General features: G+C 39.2%; 1 long non-coding RNA gene across 1 annotated transcript in view; it reads right to left on the bottom strand.

Moving 5' to 3' along the window:
* Positions 1-13,110, bottom strand: part of LOC147828235 (uncharacterized) — a 45,627-nt gene extending 32,517 nt beyond the window's left edge. The window contains exons 1-2 of the long non-coding RNA XR_015451140.1: positions 12,034-13,110; positions 11,167-11,237 (exon numbers count right to left, since the gene is read on the bottom strand). This is a non-coding gene — a long non-coding RNA (uncharacterized LOC147828235). The remainder of the gene's footprint in view (positions 1-11,166; positions 11,238-12,033) is intronic.
* Between the last annotated feature and the right edge of the window lie 15 nt (positions 13,111-13,125).

Below are 13,125 nucleotides of genomic sequence, written 5' to 3'. Positions count from 1 at the left end.
CCTATAAAAGATTGGAATAGATGGTCTCTACCTCAATCCGATAAAAGCCCTCTATGAAAAACCAACAGTCAGTATCATACTAAATGGTCAAAAACAGAAATCCTTCACACTAAAATCAGGAACAAGACAAGAAAGTTCACTATCACCACTCTTGTTCAATATAGTTCTGGAAACATTAGTCACAGCAATTAGACAAGAGAAAGAAATAAAAGGAATAAAGATAGGAAATGAAGAAGTCAAATTGTCATTATTTGCAGATGACATGATACTCTATATAGAAGACCCCAAGAACTCCACCAAAAGTCTTCTAGACTTAATAACCAAATTCAGTCAAGTAGCTTTATACAAAGTCAACACAAAAAAATTCATAGCTTTCCTCTACCCAAACAACAGACTCACTGAGACAGAAATAGGGCAAATAATTCCTTCCACAACAGCATCCAAAAAACTGAAATACCTAGGAATCAACCTAACAAAAGAAATCAAAGAACTCTTCTCTGAAAACTATAGCACTCTGAAAAGAGAGATTGAAGAGGATATCAGAAAATGGACAGATATCCCCTGCTCCTGGGTAGGAACAATCAATATAGTGAAAATGGCCACATTTCCAAAACTGCTATATAGATTTAATGCAATTCCAATTGAGATCCCAGCAGCATACTTCACGGACCTTGAGAAAACAATCCAAAAATTCATTTGGAACAAAAAGAGCCCCAGAATAGCAAAAGCAATTCTAGGTAACAGAGACATGGCTGGGGGTATCACAATCCCCAACCTGCAACTCTACTACAAAGCTACTGTGATAAAAAAGCATGGTACTGGCAAAGAAACAGACTTGAGGACCAGTGGAACAGATTAGAAGATGCAGAAACAAGGCCAGACACACTCAGCCATCTCATCTTCAATAAAGGAGCCAAACACCCTCACTAGAGGAAAGATAGGCTCTTTAAAAAAGGGTGTGGGAAAAATTGGGTTTCAATTTGCCAAAGATTAAAACTAGACCTATACCTCTCGCCATGCACTAAACTAAAATCGAAATGGATTAAAGATCTAAACAGAGACAACCCACAATGTAGAAAAAAATCTTCACCTGCTGTTCCAAAGGTCTACTATCTCGAATCTATAAAGATGCCACCTTACTCCAGAAAGAATGGCTGCTATCGTGAAATCAACCAATAAGAAATGCTGGTGGGGCTGTGGGGAAAGAGGAACCCTGCTCCACTGCTGGTGGGAGTGTAGACTGGTGCAACCACTGTGGAAATCAGTATGGAGATACCTCAAAGAACTAGGACTGGAAGTCCCATTTGACCCAGCTATTCCCCTGCTGGGGATCTTCCCCAAAGAATTAAAAGAATCATACCACAGTGATATATGTGCACCAATGTTCCTAGCAGCACAATTTGTAATAGCTAAAACTCAGAGCCCAAATGCCCATCGACTGGAGACTGGATAAAGAAAATGTGGTTTTTTAAAAATAAAATGGAGTACTACTCAGCCATAAAAAAATGAGAAATTAGAGACATTTATAGCTAAATGGATGCACATTGAGGCGATACTCTTAAGTGAAATAAATAGGACACACATGTGTAAATACCAAATAGTTTCTCTAGTGTGAGAAACTGAAAGTGTAAATAAGGACTAAGAGGTATAATACATAATGTGAAATAGGAAGAAAAGTGGCGAAGGGGAAGTGGGAGGGGTAGGGGAAAGGAAAGAAGGGAATAGAATTAATATGAGAAAATGGAAAAATGGAAACAAAGTCTTTGTAAATAGGGAGGGATGGAGGGGTTGAAGGGCAGAGAAAGGGTGAAAAATAAAACCCAAGAGAGATTATGTAAAGGTGCAAATTTCCGATGATAAATGTCATTATATTGTATACCTAAAATGTACCAAATTAATTTTTAAAAATACATTGAACTGTTTCAGTCTCAGACTTGCAGAAACCCAAAAGCACAACACACATATTGTACTTAGAGTGGTTTTCCTATAAACAAGAAAGCACCCTTACATCCTCTTGGTGAGAATCATAAGTCAAACACTATAAAGTGAAATATAGTGATACTTGTACTTGGTTAAATTACATATTAATTTACCATTTGACCCAGAAATCTCACTTCTAAGAATCCACCATGAGGGTACATTGGTCAAAAAATGAGAAGATTTGGGTACAAAGTGACATCACTTTTTATTTTGCAAAAGACTGGAAACAACCCAAATAATAAACAACTGGCTGGCTGTACTGTGGTACACTCACACAGAATGCTAAGCAACTGAAAACAGAATGAAGGAACAGCTATGTGCTGCGGAATGAAGTTCAGATTACATTGTTAAGCAACAGCAGAAAATCTGAGAAAGATACCTTTCATATAAAAAGAGGAAATACAAAGATGTACATATGAATCTGCTTATATTAAAAATAACACCAAAAAACCCAAAATACAAAAAACACCTGAGCACAGTAGCACACACCTGTAATCCCAGCCTTTGGGAGGCTGAGGCAAGAGGATTGTCACCAGTTTGAGGCCAGCCTGGGCCACATAGTGAGTTCAAGGATAGACTTAACTGCATAGCAAGATCCTGTCTCAAAAAAAAAAGAAGGGAGGAGGATGAAGGGGAGGGGGAGGAGGGGGAAGAGGAGGAGGAGGAGGAGGGAGATCCAGGCAGAAGAAGAAAAAAGGAAAATCCAGGCATGGTGGTACATACCTGTAATACCAGTACCCAGGAGGCTGAGGCGGGATAATACAAGTGTGAATCCTTCTTGGGCATTTAGTGACTAAGTGAGACCCTGTCTGAAAATAATACTTATAAAAAAGGGCCAGTGATATAGCTCAGTGTGAAGGCCCTGGGTTCAATCCCCAGTACCACAAATAAATAAATAACAAATAAAGTAAAAAGATAAATCATAAAACAAAAAAATGCAAAAAAAGGGGGCAAGGAACAAGGAAGAGGCTCAGAGGAGGGTACAGAAGCTACAGAAACCTGAGTATCTTTGTCTTATAGATTCATCTTTACAAACCTTTAAGTATTTTTCATAATTATAAAAAAATTATCAAAATGAAAACAAAACTCTAAAAACAAGTAGCAAATTAAAGAAATGAATCTGTGTCTCAAGCTGATGTCATTCCACTCAGAGGAGAGTTATTACCTTTTATGTTTAAAGCAGGAATTTGATCATATAGCCTAATGGGAAATCTTTTTGTTTTTTTAGATTTTTTGAGACAGGGTCTCACTATGTAGTTCAGGATAGCCTTGAACTCACTATGTGCCCCAGGCTGGCCTCAAACTCGTGACAGTCCTTCTGCCTCAACCTCCCAAGTGCTGGGATCACAGGCATTCACCACCATTCCCAGCACAAAAGGAAATCTTATACTGGTTTCAAAAATAGTATTTTGCTAACAATAATATGGTATTGTTTATTGGTTTTATGGTATATTACATTTTGCAGGATAAAAAATATAATCAAGTTAGTCTCTGGAATAAATTTTCAAGGAAAAAAAGATATAAATTCAAAGGAAAGTAAAACTTTATAATGCCAAGTTAAAATTAGAAATGTTATTATGAACTCATGGTACATTTTTCCTGCTAAATAATAGGTATTTCCTTGCTGTGTGCATTACAAGTTTCATAAATCATGACAACCTCCATAGCACTAAGCACCCCCACAGTCCAAATCATAGTTTCATTTCCACTAAAAGAAAACAGGACTGGGGCCAGGGATTTAGCTCACTGGTTCCATTGCCTGCCTCGAAAGTGCAAGGTCCTGAGTTTGATCCCCAGTACCAAAAAAGAAAAAAGAAAACAGGACTTCTGGGACAAAGAGCTGATTCTAGGTCAAGGGGCACAAAATGTATGCAATGAGGCAAGGATATCTTGTCCTAGCAGGAAACAAAGAAGCTACTAAAACCTCGATGGTCAGTCAAAAGGACTCTGAAGTCTTCCTGTAAATCTCCCTCTAGATAAATGGGGGTTCTGTGAGCAAGGAGAATAAAATGGATTCATCATCATACCCACAAAAACAGATCACATATGCAGTACGATGAAGAATAATTCATGATTCTGGAAACTGATCAATTATTTAACTTGATGGAATTATCCATAATAGTGATTTTTACAGAATGGTTTAAGCAAAAAGCATGAAGAATGATTCACAAACCTGATCACATCAAAATTTATAAAACATTTGTATGACCAATGATACCACAAAATCAAAAGACAAAATAAACCTTGAGAAATATCTCCAACAGAAATAACACAAAGAATTACTATGCAAACCTCATAATGGCTATTTATAAATTAATAACAAGGAACAAAATCAATAGAAGAATATGCAAAGTATATAAACAGACATTTCACAGAAGAAAACTAAAAGGCCCAACCTTATAGTCAGAAAAATATAAATCAAAACGATTAAGTTTTCTTTATTCACCAGACTGGCTCTAATTTTAAAATCTGACTATCAATTCCTAGCAAGGAGATGAAGAAAGTTGTATTATTGAATAACAGCTGGTAAGAGTGGAATGGTCACTTGATAGACAATTTGGCAGTACCAAGTAACTCTGGTAATTCTTATACTTCATGATCCAACATTACTAAGCATCTGTGTATACTCTAGACAAATACAGACAAAATGTAAACCATCTTTACTGAAATATACATAATAATGAAATGGACATACCTTAGAGTGGAAAAAAATGGATAACTAAAATGTGGAATGGTCTCACCAAAGAACTTTGTGCATTAAAAGAATAAACAAGCAACTTGGCCTTATCTTTAGTGCAATAACACTTTTTTTTTTGGTATCAGGGATTGCACTCAGGACCTTGTGCTTGTGAGGCAGGTGGTGGCACAACTGACCTAAATCTCTGGCCTTAACAACACATTTTTTTAAAGCTACAGTAATATCATATAACAAATGAGACAGCCTATATAATTCTCAATGGTATATAAGTAGAAATATGTAGTCTTCCATGGTATACATCTACATCTCTGTTGTTTACAAAAATAAGAAGTCAGTGCATGTGTGCATACAGAACAGTGGGTCAAGGAGGAAAACCTCAGGGTAAGGGACTGAATAATGGCCCCCAAAATATCTGTGTCTTAATATCGAGAATCTTTCACTAGAATTGTACATGGTACAAAGGACTTTGCCAATGTGATTAAGAATATTAAAAAGGAGAGATTATCCTAGACCATTTAGGTGTGTCCAAAACATAATCACAAGTATCCCTACAAGGAGGAGGCAGGCAGACATCTCACTGTGCAAGAGCAGATGATGTAAAGGTGAAGGCAGAGACTGGTCACGTGCTTTGAAAACGGAGGAAGGGGCCACAAACTAAAACAACAAGAAAGCATACACCAGTCCTGTCATCCACTTTGATTTTATCACTGTAAGACTTATTTTGGATTTCTGATTTCCAGAACTATAAGATGATCAATTTTTGTTGGTTAGCCTTCTAAATTTGTGATAATTTGCTGCACTTAGTACAGGCTCAGTATCCCTAATATGAAAAGTAAGGTCCAGAAGTATTGCAGATTTATTTTGGGGATTCTACAATATTTCATAAACTTAACTGGTTGGGCATCACTTAGCTAGAAATCCAAAATTCAAACTGTTCTGAAAAGCTGGGGATTTAGCTCAGTGGTTTTACCGCCTGCTGCACAAGCACAAGGACCTGAGTTCGAACCTCGGTAACAAAATGCTCTGAAATCTAAAACCAATACACCAAGGACACATTACCTACCAAGGGGCTGAAAAGATCCCATGAATAAGACCTCACTAGAGAGGCAGGAAGGGAAGGACATGTGGTGCGGAAAGACGCAGCAATGGAGGCTCTGCAGAAGAGAACAGGCAACAATGTTAAATGCCACAGGCAGGTCAAAAAACTTAAAACAGCACACTGTCACTGGTGACAGACTTCATCAAGGAAAATGGGAGACCAAGGAACTCCCAGAGTCTGACTGCCCACAGAGACACCAAGAAAACTGGCAAAATCTGCCTGAACAGCTTTATCAGAATTCTGGAAGACAGACAAAGGTTTACAGCAAGAAAAAAGCAGCTGAACTCTGCAGGAGAGATCTGTGTTGTTTGAAGCCAACTCCACCACATCCTACCCTCAGGGCCAATGTGCTGGGCTGTCGTGGACTGGCAGCTTACACAGCAGAAATTTATTTCCTCACCGTTCTGGAGGCTAGAAGTCCATAAATCATGGTGTTGGGAGGACTGGTTCCTTCTGAGAGCTATGAGGGAGAGATCTAGTCTAACTTTTCTCCTGGGCTGCAGATGGCCATCTTCCCATTTTCACATGGTCTTCACTCTGTACGGAGCTCTTTGTCCAAACTCCCCCTTCTGTAAGGACACCAGCCATGCTCCATTATGGTCCATCCTAGTGGCCTTACTGTAACTTAATTACTGCTGTAAAGACCCCATCTCTAAATAAGACTATCAGGACTGTAATTAGGACAAGAAAATTGAGGCTGTGGGGCAACTCAACATATTCCTGGTAAGGGCTCCCAGTGCTGGAGCAAGCAAAATGAAGCTGCTTCTCAAATATCCATAGTTACAACTGGTGTAACTAGATTTGTTGTCTGGTGGCAACCAAAAGACTAACTCAGAAGGCATGAAACTCTCACAGCCAGAGAAATGAGTAAGTGAAGGGCACCTACTGAAAACATGTATGGGCAAATGAACAAGGTGCTGCCACTAGGGGTAAGGGATATCAGTTGGGGCAAAAAACATGTGCAAAAATTAGCCTGGGTGGAAAAGCTGGGAAGCAAAATATACTGGGGTTTGAAAAGCTTCCATATATTCCTGGGAATCTAAATGATAGTATGCATATTCAGGATGAGAAACATACTTCTGGGACTCTAGATTATGGGATACATGTTCAGGATAAGGCATGCATTCAGAAAAGACCTGAGAAGCCCTAAGCTCCCACCTTTGGTAAGCAGCAAAACTATATTTGTAGATGACATCTTAGAAACAGAAAATTTTAATCCACAAAAAAACCTAGTAAAGGTAATAAATTCAGTACAGTTGTAGGATACAAAATTAGTTATTTTTCTATACCTAAAAATTAATCCAAAATGTATACTAAGAAAACAATTGGGCCAGGGATTTAGCTCAGTGGTGCTGCTATCTGCCGCCTGCCTCACAAGCACAGGCCAGGGATTTAGCTCAGTGGTTCTGCCACCTGCCTCAAAAGTGCAAGGTCTTGAGTTCGATCTCTGATACCAAAAAAAGAATGCCTATAACCAAGGAGGCCCAAGACTTGTATACTGAAAACTACAAAATTTTGTTGAAAGAAATTAAAAAAGACCTAAATAAGTGGAAAGATATTCCTTGTTAATAGATACTAAAATGGTTAAGAAGGCAATATTTCTCAAAAGGTTCTATCAAAATCCAGTATTCCTTCATTATGAGTTGAAAGGTGAGCCTGGACTACATAGTGAGATTCTGTCTCAAAAAACAGAGAAAGAATCCAGTATCCTTTGGGAAAAAGTGGGCAGCATGGTCATCAGATGCATATCAATTACAAGAGATCCTGAAGAGAGTTTGGAGGAACAAATCAGAGGAGTCACACTTCCTGGCTTCAAAACTTGCTACATAGCCAGGCATGGTGGTGCATACCTATAATCCCAGCACTTGGGAGGCTGAGACAGGAGGATCTCCCCAAGTTCGAGACCAGCTTTGACTACATAGTGAGCTTGAGGCCAGCCCAAACTACATAGCAAGACCCTTTCTCAAAAAAAAAAAAAAAAAAAAAAAACTTGTTACAAAGCTACAGGGATCAGAACAGTGTGGAACTGGCATAAAGACAGACATTACATCAATTAAGCAGAACTGAATCCAGAAACAAACTTATACATCCATGGTCAATTGATTCTCAATGACTATGCCAAGACCAATGGAAGAATAGTCTCCTAAAATTGGTTTTGAGACAACTAGACACCCACATGTAAACAAGTGAGTTGGATTGCTTCCTCACACTATACTCAAAAATTAACTTAAAATAGACCAAAGGCCTAAATATAAGAGCAAAAACTGTAACACCCTTTGAATAAAACATAAAAGTAAACCTTCATGACCTTATATTGGTCAATGGATTTTTACATATGACATTGAAAGCAAAAATAATAGAAGAAAATATGGACAAACCACATTAAACAAAATTAAAACCTTTTGCGAATCAAAAGATACTATCAAGGGCCAGAGATTTAGCTCAGTGGCACTGCACCTGCCTTGCAACCACAAGGTCCTGAGTTGGATTCCTAGTACCAAAAAACAAATAAAGATACTATCAAGCCAAGTGTGGTGGTGCATGCCTGTAATCCCAGCACTTGAGAGGCTGAGACAGGAGGATTACTGGGAGTTCCAGGCCAGCCTTGGGCTACACAGTGATTTCAAGATCAGCCTAAACTACACAGTGAAACCCTGCCTCAAACAACAGGGCTGGGCATGTAGCTCATTGGGTCCACACTTGCCTGTCAAACACAAGGTCCTTGGGGCCGGGGATTTAGCTCAGTGGTTTCGCCAACTGCTGCACAAGTGCAAGGTCCTGAGTTCGATCCCCGGTACCAAAAAAAACAAAAACAAAAACACAAGGTCCTGAGTTGGATCCCCGGTCCCACAAAACAACAACAACAACAACAAAAGATGCTATCAAGAGAATGAAGAGATAACTCACACAGTGAGAAATATCTGACAATCATATATCTGACAAGGCTCTAGTACACAGAAAGTTTCTTTTTTTTGGTATGGGGATCGAACTCAGAACCTTGAAGTGCAAGCACAAGCACTGCCTTGCTTGAGGCAGGCAGCGGAACACTGAGCTGAATCCCAGGCCCAGAAAGTACTCTTATAATAAACAACCCAGTTGAAGATGGACACGGGAGGGCACAGGAAGGGGGAAAAAGAAGAACCAAGAGAGACTATGTAAAGGTGCAAATTTCCAATGATGAATGTCATTATATTGTACACCTAAAATGTACAATGATCAGGACGAATAGTCGATAATGCAAAAAAATGGACAAAGGACTTGAATAGATACTTCTACAGAAAAATATAGACAAGTTTCCAGAACGTACATGAAAAGATGATCAACGTCATTAGGGAAAAACAAAACCACAATGAGATACAAGTTCACACATACTAAAATGGCTATAGATTTAAAATGATAACAAGTATTGTCTAGGATGTAGAGAAACTTGAACACATACACTGTTTGTGGAAATATAAAATTGGGCACTGTAATGAAAAATAGTTTGGCAGTTTCTTAAATAAGTTAAAGGCAATAAATATATGACACAGCAATTCCATTTCTAGGTATGCCCAGAAGAACTGAAACGGATGTTCAAAAAGTTATATACAAATATTCATTGAAACACTATTCTCAATAGCCATAAGGTGTAAACAGCCCAAAAGTCAATCATGAATAAACAAAATAAGGTACATTAATATAATGAAGTATTATTCAGCCATAAAAAGGAACAGTACAAGCTACTACATGGATGAATCCTGAAAATATTATACACCCAAAAAGCACAAATTGTATGATTATATTTATATAAAAATACCCAGAACTTTAAATAGTCTATAGAGTCAGAAGATAGATTAGTGCTTTCCAGGGGTCAGGGTTTAATGGAAAGTGACTTTAAAGGATATGAGATTTCCTTTTGGGATGATGACAATACTCTGGAATTAGTGATTATATACAATACTGTAAATATATTAAATGCTACTGGTTAATACATTTACATTAATTTTGTGTTGCATGTATTTTGCCACAGTAACCTGTTCACTGTTGAGTTTTATAAGCCAAATTCCACCCAGTGATGGAGAAGAATTCACTCTATATGAAGCATAAGTTGAAATCTGATTAAGTACAGAAATATTTCCCATAAAATAATCTCAATCCTCTACACACTGAGCAAGACTAAGATTTTTGTGAAGTTATTTTAGGGACATTCAGTCAATTTATTCTGTATATGTTCCAAGTTTTATTTAGAAAAAGCAAAAAAAAAGACCATCAGAAAGCCATCTACATAAGCTCTGGAAATATGGTTCCCAATAAAAATTTCATTAACTAAAAACTGCTTGGTAACTTGCCTTTTGCTTTTACTGAGAAATTATAGGAATTTGTTTCATGGTAGCTGATAGATTTCCCTCCAATTTAGGGTGGCTGTTGTATATAATAGCTACCTTCTTTCTAACACACCCCTACTCCCACCAAAAAAGTAACCTAATACTTGCTCTCCTTGTAGCAACTAGTGACATTACAGGCTCCTCTAGTCCCTAGCCACTACCTCACTCAACCCCACCTCAGCTCCTACAAGCCCCTATAAAAGGCACTTGCTGCTTTTGTTCAGAAACAGGCCAGCAGATCTGTTCCCCTAATAAAGTTTTGTTGTGGCCTGGTCTGATCTTAGTTTTCGGCCTTTTTCCTGACAGTAGCCACTAGAAGGCTGTTCATTACTGATTTAAAAAGCAACAGAAGGTCTTTATTTTCAGCTTTCAGTTCTGGACAGTGTTGATGAACCAGAAGAAATCAGGTAGCTTCATCATTATGATCAATAAAAATCATATAACACATACTCTTATTTCCCACAGGTGAGAAATATCTGCAACCCTAAATTGAAAACTTCACACGGCTGATCTATCTGTTTGCTAATTTAGCCCTATTGAATTGCTATTCCAAGGCTATTGGCTGGTAGACCGCAGCATCACATACAATCTTAAGATGTAAATTTCAGGCCCTATTTTGTGTTTTAATATCTTTCCAGGTGATTCTATGTACATTAAAGCTTTAAAACCCATTGTGTTATATTGTTTCCTTGAAGTTCATTACATTTATTTCTACTTTTCTATTTTAAGTGTAAGAGTCATTTCCTCATAAAAGCCACTGTAAAAAAAAAGTAAAGAATGACTTCAACAACTCACAGGGGATTTGTCCATTATCTGCTGATTTTTGAAGAATGTAGAAATCTATAAAAGAATATCTGGGATAGAAAAAAAGGAATGAAGTCACTAGAGATATGAACTGCCTTGCAATTCTTGGTTTTGCCTACATAAAAAGATACAAACATCACCTACTGTGTCAGTGAGCTTTGCATCACTGTGACAAAACACTTCAGAGAAGTTAAAGGAGGAAAGATTTATTTTTGGCTTACTGTTTCAGAGGTTTCCCTCCATGGTCACAGGGCCCTCTGGCACTGGCGCTGGGATGTTGGCGGGAGCTGCTCTGTCATGGTGGCCAGGAAGGAAAGAAAGGGAAAGAAATGAAAGAGAAAATATACCCTTCATGGGCGTGCCCCCAGTGACCTACTAACTCCCATCAGGCCATACCTCCTAATGTCCCCACCAATTCCCGATAGCCCATTAAGTCATGAATCCATCAATGAATTAATCTATTGATAAGGTCAGTGTTCTTGTGATACAATTATCTCCCAACACTGAACACTGATGCCTTGGGACCAAATCTTCAACAGAAAAGCTTTTAGGGGATGTTTAAGACCTAAATCATAACACCCTGGTAAAATGCCTCTCCGTGGGAGAACATCCTTTGCCCTGGAGAGGCATAGGAAGGGACATATAAAGAAGCATTCATGTGTCCATCTGTGATAGTGACAGGCACGTGGAACATGGATGTGCAATGTTTTTACTAGATGAATATTATTGTTTTCTATCCATTTGTAAAACAATGTATCACTTCGTATTCTCAAAGAAAATTTAAAAGTGAGAAAACTGGTGAAATAAATTTCAACATACTCCATGAAGTAACTCTAGGCCTTCACCAAAAGTTGCTCTGCATATTTATTTTTCGTGGTTTTACCCTTTGAGTTAGAGAACTCATCCAAAGCTATGAAAAAAAGGAAAGGAGGTGCTTTAAGGTGTCTTTTTTTTTTTTTTTTTTTTTTTTTTTTTTGGTATCGGGGATCAAACTCGGGACCTTGTGCTTGCGAGGCAGGTGGTGGAACTACCGAGCTAAATCCCCAGCCCTAAGATAAGTCATTTTTAAAATTGCTTTTCTACAATACCTGTATACATAGTGTCTGACAACTAGAGCCTGTGAAAATGTCCTTTCTGGGTTCTGCCCCTTCTTGGAAACTCACTCCAACGTAATTTTCTTCTACAGAGGATCCTGTTTCTGGCGATGTTTCCCTCTTCATAAGAGGTGCGCTCTGTTCCAAGGAAAATGAGAAATGCGGACTGGGGATTTAGCTCAGTGGTTCCAGCACCTGCCTCGAAAGCACGAGGTCCTGAGTTCGATTCCCCGTACCAAAGAAAAACTTTCTTTGGGCCAAGGATTTAGCTCAGTGGTTCCGCCCTGCAAGTGCAAGGACCCGAGTTCGATCCCCAGTACCAAAAAAAGAAAAGAAAACGAGAAATGCGTCTGAGAAATGTACAAATCCATTACTACTGGACTCTTCCTCCAAGGTCACACTAAAAATATTCCACTCTAAAATCTATACATTCAAATCAAGGCTGCTGAGAACATAAGTCTGGACTGTTCAGATCTACTCCAAAACAATTATGCTGTCTGTCCCAAGGGCTCTGACGATACGATATGTAGAAATCCAAGAAAAATGTTTCAATCCTTCAAATCATTTCTTGACACTGAAAATTACTTCTGCCTAAGGCGGTGGAGGCGGTGCTTACTGGTAAATGGCTACCCATTTAGAGGAAAGACGCGGTAAGTGTCTTCTGGTTTGTCTGCCCGCCCGCTTCTGACTTTGGTCCATAATTTTCCTTCCTGAGAGGGCTATCCTGGCCTTAGGGCAAGGATGTATGATCCGGAAGCAGCGGAGGTGTTTCGGGCCCAGCAGCGGCCACCGACAGGCACTGTTCATCATGGATTGCAGGACGACCCCACGAGGCAGGTGTTCCACTTCAGAGGTGAAATCCATTCTCACGGGAGCTCATAGTCTTCCCAGACACTTTCTCCACCGCAGCTCCCAAACAGGCCGCATCAGCGGCCGGTGCCACGCCCAGCGGGCACCTCCTCTCGCCCAGCCTCTTTCGGAGGCGCCCGCCGCCCACCTTGCCTGTCTTCCGCCACCACTGCCGCCGGCCACACTTTCGCGACGCGCGCAATGGCTACTCCCGGCGAGCCCCGCGTCTTCCGCAGC

Source organism: Heterocephalus glaber, unplaced genomic scaffold (assembly GCF_053883595.1).
Source record: "Heterocephalus glaber isolate CG9 unplaced genomic scaffold, H.glaber_assembly_v1.0 deba00001195, whole genome shotgun sequence".
In the NCBI taxonomy this organism is placed as follows: Eukaryota; Metazoa; Chordata; class Mammalia; order Rodentia; family Bathyergidae; genus Heterocephalus; species Heterocephalus glaber.
This window is presented reverse-complemented; position numbering and strand designations above follow the sequence as displayed.